The sequence below is a fragment of the Gymnodraco acuticeps genome, unplaced genomic scaffold (assembly GCF_902827175.1).
Source record: "Gymnodraco acuticeps unplaced genomic scaffold, fGymAcu1.1, whole genome shotgun sequence".
Taxonomy (NCBI): Eukaryota; Metazoa; Chordata; class Actinopteri; order Perciformes; family Bathydraconidae; genus Gymnodraco; species Gymnodraco acuticeps.
The window spans coordinates 3941850-3954527 of record NW_022991064.1 but is presented as its reverse complement, the minus strand read 5'-3'; the positions used below and the strand labels follow the sequence as shown (position 1 = coordinate 3954527).

At 41.4% G+C, this 12678-nt stretch overlaps 1 protein-coding gene across 1 annotated transcript in view; it reads right to left on the bottom strand.

Annotated features, from left to right (window-relative positions):
* dlgap3 (discs, large (Drosophila) homolog-associated protein 3) overlaps nt 1–5862 on the bottom strand; it is a 141032-nt gene extending 135170 nt beyond the window's left edge. The window contains 1 exon segment of the mRNA XM_034236679.1: nt 5705–5862. The gene's annotated coding sequence lies outside the window, so the exon portion shown is untranslated.
* Between the last annotated feature and the right edge of the window lie 6816 nt (nt 5863–12678).

Genomic DNA, 12678 nt, shown 5'->3' with positions numbered 1-12678 from the left:
GAACATTCATCATTAACTCCTCCAAAAAATATAGTTTATTCAATAATAAATGAATATGTGAATCATAAAAGGGATTGACAGCTGATAGGAATAATATGATTGTTAATAGTATCATATTCATTCAGACAAACATCGATGAGACAGTTAATGAATGTACTTATTGCAGCAGTCTTCATAGATTTGGTACCCCTGCTGGTCTAAGATTGAAACAAACTCATTCAGTTATTGTTCAGTTAAAATTCATTAAATTACGTCTGCCACCTTATATATTTATATGTAAGGCTTTACTGATGTGCCACAATAATATCACCTAATGTCATTGAGTTAAAATATTAATATTGTGGCTTTCCAAGTTAACATTGATTGTAAGGGTGTAACGGTTCACAAACATTTCGGTTCGGTTCGTACCTCGGTTTTTAGGTCACGGTTCGGTTCGGTACGTTTTCGGTACAGCAGAAAAAATTATCACAAAACATTAAAAAAAATATTTATTTTTTTAGTTATTATTAAACTGTGAATATTCACTCAAATAAATACAAAATATAATAAAATAAACATTAAGGTGCAGCATTTCGATGAACTGAAATAATCTGTATTTGAACTGTACTGTACTAGTACCTAAGCAGCCAGCTTGACATTAGGACTTGCTTGTCATTGTATTTTCATGTTTTTTTAAAGAAAAATTAACTTGTCCACATTGCTTGCCGAAAGGGCAGATCTGCTGGCACTAACAATGTCTCCTGCTGTGGAGAACACCCTCTCGCTAGGGACAGAGGTAGCAGATACAGCCAGGTAGCGCTTTACTAACATGGCAACATAAGGATATTTGGCGTTTGTAATAGCTTTGGCTCGGTCTGAACTTGTTGCGAGTGGTGGAGGCTTAAATGCTAGTGGGAGTTGGGTTTGCACTTCAGTCTTTTTTCTTTTGGTACCGGTGATATTCACGTTTGGGTGATGCCTTTTCAAATGAGTGTGCAAGTTTGATGTATTGCCAGCCGCGTAACCAATGTTAGTTGAACAATCCCGACAAACAGCTTTGGTTCAGTCCACCTGTCTTTGTCCGTCATCCTTGTACGTAACTGCGAAACCAAAATGTTCCCAAACCGGAGACTTCAATGATGCTGGAGGATTTTCGAGCTCAACTTTATCTGCGTTCGCCATTTCCTCAAATTACTGACTACATTTGAACGCATCCCTTTGACCAGCTCTCATAGTATGCCTCTCGTCCAATGAAATGACTTGGTCGCTCTATGATATATATACCTAAGATTACTTCCAGAAAGTTGTTCATGTTCTCAATTTTTTACATTTAACGTTATATTCGTTCGGTACCCTTCGGTTCACACGTGTACCGAACCGAAGGGCCCGTACCGAATAATTTCAGTACGGGTACGTGTACCGTTACACTGCGATTTAAATCAGCATATACTTCTGCCAGGGGATGCCACCCCTCAAAATCTCCTGCCACCCTCTTGCCACCCCATGAATATTTGTCTAGATCCGCCCCTGTACCAGTGGTTCTCAAAGTGTGGGGCGCGCCCCCCCTGGGGGGCGCAGAGGCATGCCAGGGGGGGCGCGAGAGACCAGGAGGAAAAATTGTTATATATAACAAAAAAAAAAGATTTAAAAAAAAAAAAAAAAAGTTTAATTATTGATTCGAAAATAATATGATGCAGTACTATTACATCTGGGTCTCTCTGTTTCATTAAAGCTCGGCTCTGTGTGTGTGGAACGAGCCATTTTGTGTGCGTGAGCGAGAGAGAGAGCGCACCGGTACCGGAGATCGTTGCTGTTAGCTTCTGGTGCTAGCGAGCTACGCTAACAGATATAAGGAGTTTTTAAACAACAAAGTGGAGGAGAGTCCTCTCCTGTCAGACTGAGAGACTCAGTGAGCTAAAGGACTCTCAGTGTTATCTCAGTGGGTCTCAAACGTTTGGGTCACGTTTATAATGATCATTATAGTTATAAAAAAATAAGAGAATAAATGAAAAACAGGTTTGAAATACTATATGACAGTAAAAAATAAATAAAGTTTAAAAGGGTGATTTGTAAAATATCCATAAAGAAAAAGTAAATCTGTTTACAGTTCTGTTTCAAATGGGTGTTGAGAGATGTATCTAGATCTCTTCATTTTGCTCTCAAAGTGCACCAGATTGATGCTTTAACTTCAATATTTAAAAATAAATCTTCCCGGGGGAGCTTGCCCCCGGACCCCCCTATGTGAGGTCCACACACCACCTGTACAAATAGCACTTTACCCCTGCTTACACCTATATGCCGTGAGCTGATGATCGAGCCTTCATTGTAACAGTCACACTGTGTATTTGCGTGGGGAGTGTTGCAGTAGAACATTCCTCTGTAGCGCCCGGTACATTCATGGGAAACCCTAAATGTTTGAGCGCCCTCTATGAAACGTCAAGCTACCCCACAGCACCCCCAAAATAAATCTCTGGCGCCGCCACTGAGCCCGACTATTTGTGTTGGGGGGGCCCGACTTTTTTTTTTCTCCAAAGGGGGGGCCTGACAGAAAAAGTTTGAGAACCACTGTACTATACAGAGATGCTGTATGAGAAACCAATGTGATTTTGGAACATTGAACAATGTAAATCTATTCTAGTATACCTCAACAATGGAATTATGATCAGTGGAAATGGCCATGACATGTGACATCTGCTTGATGGATTGAAATAAAGTAGGTATCATTATTTCTAGTGGGTGAATCAAACTAGGTTTTTCTTCTAGTTTGTCATTTGTCGTTTCAATGAAATGTCTCGACAACTGTCAAATAGTTAGCCATGACATTTTCTGCACTCATTGCAGCCACCCTTAGAAATGTTTTAATGATTTTTGTTGATCAGAAATCCTTGGTTTTTCTTCTATCATGCCCACTAGGTCAAAATGTATCATATTATTTGCATAATACATGTAAAAATGCTTTCCAATCAGCCTCTGCTACACTTAGTGTAAAGTGCTAGTAAGCAAATTAGTTGAGTTGCTAACATGTTAAACTAAGATAGCGAACAGGGTTTCAACATTTTAGCAGCTTATCATTAGCATGTTAACATCATCACAGTGAGCATGTTAGCATATTTGTTCAAGCATTCAGCTAAAATGCACAGTGAGACTTTTTAATCTTGTGAGTCTGTACATTTAATGATCTAATCAATGCTGAGGACAATTAATGAGTGTACTAATGCCTTTAGTATTGACAAAATCATATAAGCTGTCAGATATTAGACATTATACCACTTTGGCAAGACATTGTTTGTTTCTGAAGTAAATATGCAGGATAATGAAGTTCAAACATCTCAATATCTGTTATATTCTATGTACTGTCATGAATAATCAAGGTGTTTCTTGCCACATTCCCTGCATCTATTTCCCTCCCCGAGAACGGCGTGTGCAGAAAGGTTAAACAGACGCGAACATGCCATTTAATCTTCATGCACCTATCAAGACGAGGCATCATTAACGAGCCTTTTAGGAGATGGTGAAAATAAATAGTGGGATTTTATGCAATGCGATGCAAGAAATGTCCAACTCATTGCCTATTCTTCTTTTCTTAGTTCAAGAAAATCAATTTTAAGGATAAATGAGACTTGAGTCACAGTGAACCTGCATTTTGATTGCATCTTGCTTTGTTAATGTTTTGCATTTCCTAGTGAATATAAAAGAGACGGTTTGATTGGACAGAGGAGGATTAGGATTATTCCAAAAATGTGCTTTGAAGAAATGCGGAGGTTTTATTCCCTGTTGTGAGATTTTATTGAAGATGTACAAATAGAAAAGTGATATGGTAACTGTAATATCTATATATTGTGATGTTTATAAGGTAACGTTATCAAGTGGAAGAACACTTTATTTTCTCTGTATGAACAATTTGTTTGTGGTTTGGTCCTGTCCTTTCAAACGGACTCCTCTTTCCCATTTGATGGACAAAATGAGCAGGTTCTCCATCTTTATAACAAAACCTCCCTTTTCATTTTGCAGACCGAAAAAAGTTAAATTGGTTGAGAGTGTTACCGGCTGTTTCCCAAAACTGCAGGGCAAGCAGAACGGACTCAAGAGGAAACCAAGAGATGCAGAAAATAGTCAATGGGATACAGCATTCACCCACCATTTCAGAACATTACAGTTTCATGATTTTAGGGGGAAGATGCACTGAGTATTCATCGCCAATGTGTACTTAAGGAGCTGAGGAGTTGATGCACTACTGTCGCTTTAATAATTCATTACACTGACACTAAAAACCACAGTATAGCTGGTCAGTAAACACCCCACTTTGTTATCCAGTCATATTTGGTTTCATGTTAAGTGGTTTTGGAGGCCCTTGGTGTTGGATGCAAGACCGTTCAGCTAATGTATATCACATAGAACATAGAAGCCCCTTTAATGCGTTAACTGTAACACACAACAGATACATACACACACACACACACACACATACAAACTACGCACACACTGAGCAATATATATCATTGAATCAGAGGCAATACTCTACTCCCTTTAATTAACTCAAAGTGCATTACTGAAAGACAACACAAGCTTAAATGCCTAAAGTCCAAGGTTTACCATAGATTTCCCACAATCCTCAATAGAAAGCATTATTAAACCACATCTGCGCAGTGTGGATAAGCCATGTTCTATGGTTTATCCATCTGATATTTCACACATTATCCACATAATCCAACTAATGCTATAACATACAGAAAGGCGGTGCCAAAAGAGCGGCTGTATTGCAGCAGGCATTGAATGTATCAGACAGCAAAAGGTTTATTAACTGAGATCATTCATGTGAGAGCAGAAATGAGAATGCTGATCAGCCTCCTCCATCCAAAGCAGCGCCAAACGGGCTTAATCGAGAGGCACGATCGCACTGCCTTTAATCACCCATAACACACAGGTGGAGCAAATAACTGTGGAGCATCCTAAACGCTATCAGAAGCCCTCCTGGAGTATTCCTGGACTGGGGGGAGGGGTCCTGAGGAATTATCTCGCCCCCTGTCCCAAACAAGCGCCATGCAGGCTCGTTTTACGCGGCTCTCGCATATGGTTAATTAAGCTGTTGTGCACCTCTGCTTTTACAGTGGGAAGGCGATACTTCTGCAGCCTGCGCGAATTCCTCTCCGGGACATATAACACACAACTCACAACACACACCACACACACACGCAGCAGGAGCAAACAATTACGCACGAATGCAACTCTGGGTTCACCAACATGTCCGAGCCCTTTCCATACTGTATGTGTTTTGATGACCATTTGGAGCTAGTGAGTTTGGATGTGTATGTGTGTAGGTGTGTGTGTGTGTGTGTGTGTGTGTGTGTGTGTGTGTGTGTGTGTGTGTGTGTGTTGGTGTGTGTGTGTGTGTGTGTGTGTGTGTGTGTGTGTGTGTGTGTGTGTGTGTGTGTGTGTGTGTGTGTGTGGGGGGGGGGGGGGGGGGTCGTCCTGCGTTGGCAAATGGCGTAACTTCACATGTTTCCCCTGTCAAGTTGACACAGCTGGGAGCCCCGCTGACAGCACACCGACCTGCGCCTGATGCTCAATGGAAAGCTGCGCCAATGAACATCTAATCGCTGTCTTCTCCACGTACAGTGAATGGCATGCACTGAAAGGATAGTGAGCGTTGAAACAATGCAAAGGAGCACCTGCCATGTACAGTCAAACTCCCTCCCCCACACAACCGCTTTTTGAGTGTCCTTACCTTAAAGTCGCGGTTTTGTTGGCGATGTTCTCCCTCTACGTTATCTTCGCTGGAGTAACAGAAACAGAATCACACGCCTATTCCGCAGCTCCCCGATCACTGTGTGGAGGAGAACGGAGGTATCAGAGAAACAGCAGTGAGAACCAGCGGTGCCTCATTCCCTATCTCTCTCCCTCTCCCTCTCTCTGGTTCACAGGCAGGGCTCACCACTGAAATATTACCGGCAACCGATTGGTCCACAGGATCCTCAGCGGCCCCTCTGCGCTGCTCTAGGAGGGGCCAAATAAAACCGCGGGGACCGGGAAGGCCATCACACTGCAAATGAATCAATCTTGCAGCCCATTCAGCTACAGTATAATGCATGGTGTTTTGTTTGATTAAAAAGAGTAATGTATGTTTCTATTCTATAGCAAGACCATCTGACACGTGTTTCCAATGCATTTCGTCACTGCAAAAAAAATGCTTTCTTTATTGGTTGCCAAATGCAGTAGGCTACTTTGCTCTTAAAACCATACCTGCCTTTACAAAAGTAATACTTATTACTGACTCATAGGTTAATTATTGGAGGATCAAGGTCCTCTTAGATTTCCCAAGCTGTATACCTGTTATGCATTACGGTATGATTAAAAAATCAGATAAATGTCCATCTAAATATTGACAATAAACACACAGGATCGCGGTCCTCGGAGTAAAACACCTCAGTGATGACTTTAGCAGCGTAGCCGCCCATTCTGAATATGCAATTACGTCAGGCACTTAACTTAGACAGAGCTATTGTAAATGGGTCAGAGCAGAGAGAGAGAGAGAGAGAGAGAGAGAGAGGAGGAGGAGAGAGAGAGAGAGAGAGAGAGAGAGAGAGAGAGAGAGAGAGAGAGAGAGAGAGAGAGAGAAAGAGAGAAAAGAGTTACATTGTGTGTGAGTGTGAGTGTGTGTGTGTGTGTGTGTGTGTGTGTGTGGTGTGTGTGTGTGTGTGTTGTGTGTGTGTGTGTGTGTGGTGTGTGTGTGTGTGTGAGTGTGTGTGTGTGTGTCTGTTTGTGTGTGCTGTGTGTGTGTGTGTGTGTGTGTGTGTGTGTGTGTGTGTGTGTGTGTGTGTAAAAAGTAGTTTTCAATAGGCCTTAGGGCCATTTCATGATTGCAAGCAGGGCCGGACTGACAATAAGTCAGGCCGGGAATTATACACCCATGTGCCGTTTTCCTGGATTTATTTGTGAATATGTACAGCGTTGCTGCCCATAGTGATAGCCCTATAGTTTAAATATACTAAACTGTAAAATGTTTGGCTGTAAAATTACAGTAAATTACTGGCTACTAGTTGCATGGATTTCACAGTAATTTACTGTAAATAGTTCACAGTAATTTACTGTATATATTTTACAGTTAATTAGAATAAAAGTACAACTAAATACTGTGACTTTACAGTTGCCATGCCCATGGAACTACTGTGATATAGCAGTACAGAGCTGTGGTATTATGGTACTTTGCTGTACATAAATTACAGTAATTACCTGTATGTTCACACTATTACTGTAGAAGTAATGCAACACAGTAGCCAGTAATTTACTGTAAATATACAAATCTAAATAATACGATAATATATTGTAAATTTGACTGGGATTTTACCATATACACAATTCAATCAGCTCAATCAACAAAGAAAAACAAAGAAAATGCCCATTTCAACTTTGTATTACTCCATTGAAGTGCAAAGTACATTTCACAGTGGAAATGTTGTTACGGACCCAACCTCTACTCCGCGGTAGTGGCTCGTGCGGAGACTCGCAACATGAAAGAATACACGCAATAGCCGGTACTTGGTAACGAGCATTTATTGATAATCAGCCGTTTGCTCACACAAGCGAAACAAAAAGAGGTCTGGAGGACTGGCCAAAAGGAACAAACAGAAGGAGAGAACCCGAGCCAGCCACACCACGGACCGTAGGATCCAGAGCTCCCCCCCCTAACCAGAAATCAAATATAAACCCTATGGGAAACAAAATAAAGTCGCGAAAACTGGACTATCAGGTCCTCCAGGCTAAACATAAACACATCTGCAAAAATATGGCCTACAGCTCAAAATGGCAAAGAGGTATTCTAAGGAGAGTGTCTCCCGCGTTAGGATAGGCGAGACATCCTTCTCCTCCAGCTTCTCTTTATATATAGACACGAGTGGAATTTGGAACACCTGGGCAGAGGCGGAGCCAGGGAGACAGAAAACAAGGAGGGGAGCACTTAACACTTGTCTACACAGACATCCACTCAAAGTCAACACGTTTTCTGAAGAATGTGCTGACATGGGGGTTTAAATTGCCATGCCTCTTTTTGGCTTTCGAGCCCATCTCAAGTTTAATGCCCAGGAAGCACCTGAAAAGAATAGGCCAAGACCACAATTTCACTTTTACATAGATGTATATGTTGCCTCATTTATTTTAAGGCACATGCAGCGGTGCCCCTTTCAATGTAAGTAAAACCTGCACCAAAGAAAGAAATTAGTATTTAAAGCCAAGCAAGAGCGATAAAAGCAAGAAAATCACTTAATTTGTTGTGTTATCACAGAGGATGGTCTGAATACAGTATTGTACTGTGAAATAATACAGTAACATGTTGTGAAATCCTGGTAATCATTGATCCTGTACATTCACAGTAATTAACTGTGCCTGTATTGATTTCACTGTGAAATTCAAAATTACAGTATTATATTGTGAACATTACAGGTAAAGACTGTAAAGTGGTAAAACAGTAATTTATTGTAAAATATTACAGCTAAATATTGTGAAATCATGGTAATATTTTACAGTGTATCCAATAATAAACATATGGACAGGGGTTACTATTTAAAAAAACTTGCAAATGTATTTGGGAACCTATGAACATATTTTAAGTGGGGGTGGACCTCAAATCCTCTAGGGGGGTCCGGGGGCAATTAATTTTGGAGTTAAATGCATCAATCTGGTGCACTTTGAGGGGGAAATAAAGAGACTACATCTATGGAAACACCCATATGAAACAGAACTGTATACATTTAAATAATCATAAAATCATAAGAACATGGCCATAACCAATAACATACCATATCCAATATTATTATGTTTTGGTTCATTTATAGTTGTGAGTGTCTGGGCTCCTGAATCAGCCTCTCTTGTCTCCCTCCTCTCCCCCTGCACCTCTTTGAGGCAGCAGTAAAGACTAGTTTTAGTTCTAAGTTAAGTTTTAAAAGTGTATCTTACATTTGTTCACCTTTTTAAAATGTTTTTTGTTTTTATTCATGGGTATTTTACTAATCACTCCCCCCTCAAATGGAAATATGTGTTTACATAAATGGTGACCAAAACGTTTGAGACCCATTGAGATAACTTAGACTAAGTTAATCTAAACACTCAGAGAGTCCTTAACCTCACCTGAGCTGTAGTTATCTCTCTCAGTCTGACAGCAGAGGACTCTCCCTCCACCTTATTGTTGAAACAGCTCCTTATATCTGTTAGAGCAGCTAGCTAACCAGATGCTAACAACAAAAAATACAAGTAGGCCTAACCGGTGCACGCTCTCTCGCTCGCTCGTGCCACACATACACACACCCTCCCGAGCTTGAATGACACACCAATCGAGGGCTTTGATTTATGATCTGTATGACAGTGGCCATGTCGGCAGGCCACATCATGTAGAAAGACAGTCGCCCTGTGTGAGGCAGACCCACATTTGCGCAGCGTTGCGTTCACAATACATACAAAAAACAAGTAGTATTAATAAATCAAATGTTCCTGATCTTTTAAGCTTAATGTTAAAAATGTGTTAATTTTTCAAGCAGGTGTCTCATTACAATGTGTGAGGTAAAGAGAAGGCAGTGACAGACTGAACAGGTTTGCATACGTTTGTGTGCAACCTGGTTTTTTTCAGTTCCTAAAGGGGAACGCCACCTTCACAGGCGCTGTGCACTGCGTTAATTTCTCTTCATGCTGCATAAATACATTCATCGCTGCTGCTATCACAGGGACAGAAACAGAGGCTCCTCAGAAGTCAGTGCAGAAGGACCTACAGTACACCCACGAACCTTTTAGGGTAAAGGACCCTTTAAACTGTGGCCATCATGTTGAGATAAGAACCTACACCAAACTAACATAGCCTACTGTATTGTCCCTCTCTGATCAGCTGTTACGTGCTCCCCTCCTTGTTGTATTTTCTGTCTCCCTGCTGCGCAGGTGCACCTGGTCTGCCCCTGGCTCCGCCTCTGCCCAGGTGCTCTTAATTCCACTCAGCCGGGTTATAAAGAGAGATTGGAGGAGAAGGATCGGTCGCCTATCCTAATGCCGGAAGACATTCTTCTTGTGATGGTCTCTCTGCTGCTTTTGAGCTATAGACCCCATTGCTGCTGATGATTTGATGTGTAGCCTGGAGGACCTAGTAGTCTAGTTTTCCGTGTCTTTATTTTGTTTCCCATAGGGTTTTGTTTGATTTCTGGTTAGGGGAGGGAAGCTCTGGGTCCTACGGCCCGTGGTGTGGCTGGCTCGGGCCCACTCCTTCTTTTTGTTTCTTTTGGCCAGTCCTCCAGACCTCGTTCGTTTGCCGGATGGCTTGTGTGAGTAAACGGCTGTACATCAAATAAATGATCGCTATCAAGTACTGGTTTTTGGTGTGTTTTCTTTTATGTTGCGGGTCTCCCCACGAGCCACTACCACGGAGTAGGGAGCGGTTCGTAACAATACTGGCCAATGAGGCAACACATAGTTTACCCTCTTTGGGGTTTGATAAAGATTCATGGTAAACCAAAGCACTTTCAAAATGAACATGAGGTCTAGTAAAAAATGACATTATTCGATGGCCAACTGGCAACCATTACTCCTGCACTTTAATTTACAGCTGCAGCCCTTTAAGAAACAAAAGCACTGTTTACTAATGAACAGCGGTGACAGATGTGGAACAGCTTGGTTGCATTGCCAGCATTTGGTTTCAGCACCATGGTCAGTGACACTGATGGTGTTACTAACTTTTTCCACCAGAATGCTGATATTAAAAATAAATGATTTGACTTTCAGCATGAATGTGTCAATTCAACCATTTCAACAACAATTCAGAGTGGTGACTGAGACTGAGAAATTGATATAAAGGCCATTAAATGTTTTAGGCTTAGTTTATTTGGAGAGAAATGTATTTTTCTCCTGGACGACATTTGTTTTTGACCTACATAACGTTTCCAGTCATAGTACACCAAAGTTTTGTTTATGGTAGATGGATGGGTCAAAAAGATGCTGGACTTTGACTCAGTAGGCAGGCGTTTGTGTTCTGAATAAACTAAAAAGTCCAGGTTGACTATTTGAATTGACAGCCATAACTTAAACAACATAATTAATGACGAAACTATGAACTATAAAACCCAACCAAGTGTTAAACATGCACTTTTGTTTTGTTTTGACAATTTACAATGTGTTAAAAACTGCAACCACCTGGATGAAATATGTTTCCCTTAAAAGTAATTGAGAATGAAGTGTAGTAGGTCTAGTTGTCACAGCGATTGCAGAAGGAGAGGGTTACAGTAATTGTATTAAACATGCCCACCTCCCACACTGCCATTTAGCACATCATTCAACCCTGGGGCCTAAGTTTTGCTTTAGGCAAGTGTGTTTTAATCACGCTTTAGAATATTAAGCTCATTGTGTTTGTGGTATCTCTGTCAATTACACTCCAGCTCTGCCATGGCACTCTATTTTCCACTGAGATGTAACTCTTCTCTCTCTCTCAAGAGGGAAGAAGAGAGAGAGAGAGAGAGAGAGCGAGAGGAGAAGACAGAATCGCTAGCATAAGCGCTTAGGCTCTCATACTAGCTCTCTCTCTCTCTCTCTCTCTCTCTCTCTCTCTCTCTCTCTCTCTCTCTCTCTCAAAGCCAATCTAATGAATATTTATCGGTTCACTGGGTCAAGGTGTAATATCCATATTTTCAACATGACACAACACACATCTAACCCCTCATGTATGTGGCAAGACATTCATCACAGGGCTCAAATCGTTTATAGCTCGGCCTTGCGCCACCTGCTTCACCGCCTGCTAGCAGATCTGTTTGTATCTTCATTGTCACTCATCCCAACTACACTAAAGCCATATGTCAGGAAGCCCTGACCCCAGCTCACTGTGGACAATTTCAACCCACTAGTTGCTATTTGCACACAGACTTTCCTGCAGATCTGGAGATTGAAGTCCAGAATTGCCATGGTCACATTTAAAGTGGAAATGCTATTCCCCCCCCCCCCCTAACACCTGCTTTCGCAGTCCGTGCTAGCAACGCAGATATATCCCATAAGAATAAATCTTTAGAAAACAAATGAAAGTCAATGGTCAAAAACAAATAGTAATCTTTCTCTCTCACCTGCTGCCTGGGAAATGCAAAGTCTTAAATAAATACTTTGCGCTGCCTTTTCCCCACATCCCATCAGCATATACAAATACACATCATAGCCAATATTTGCAGTCCTCCACTATTTTACATCACTGTAGAATTCAAGAGGTGATTGGTGACAGAAATGAAAGTATGTAAGTAAGTATTTGCAATGTATAGAGATATACACAAAGCATTAATTACATTTTAATCCAGTTATTTATCACATAAGTACCCACTAGAGGGTTTTCCTTCTTCGCAGGCTCATGTTTACTCATGGTTGCAGTGCATTATCAATGCCAATTGATAACCGAAAAAAAGGAAGACAGCGCCTCAATTGATCCTCAAATAAATGCGATGAGCTCTATCCATGGCTAATCCCCTTTGGGCCTTTATATGTGGGGAAACTTGCTGATCTGTCGTGTCCTCCTTTTCTAATAAAGCTGTCATCAGCTGCCAATGTGCACTTTCATGGCGTCGCTCCAAGCTGGCTGAGATCAATAGTGCTTGTCAGGGAGGGGGTCCCTAGGCGTAAAAGGGCTCGGAGACACATGGTAAGTAGACCAGAGAGGGGATCTAGGCAATGCTCCTATTGGATATGGACAGTTCAACA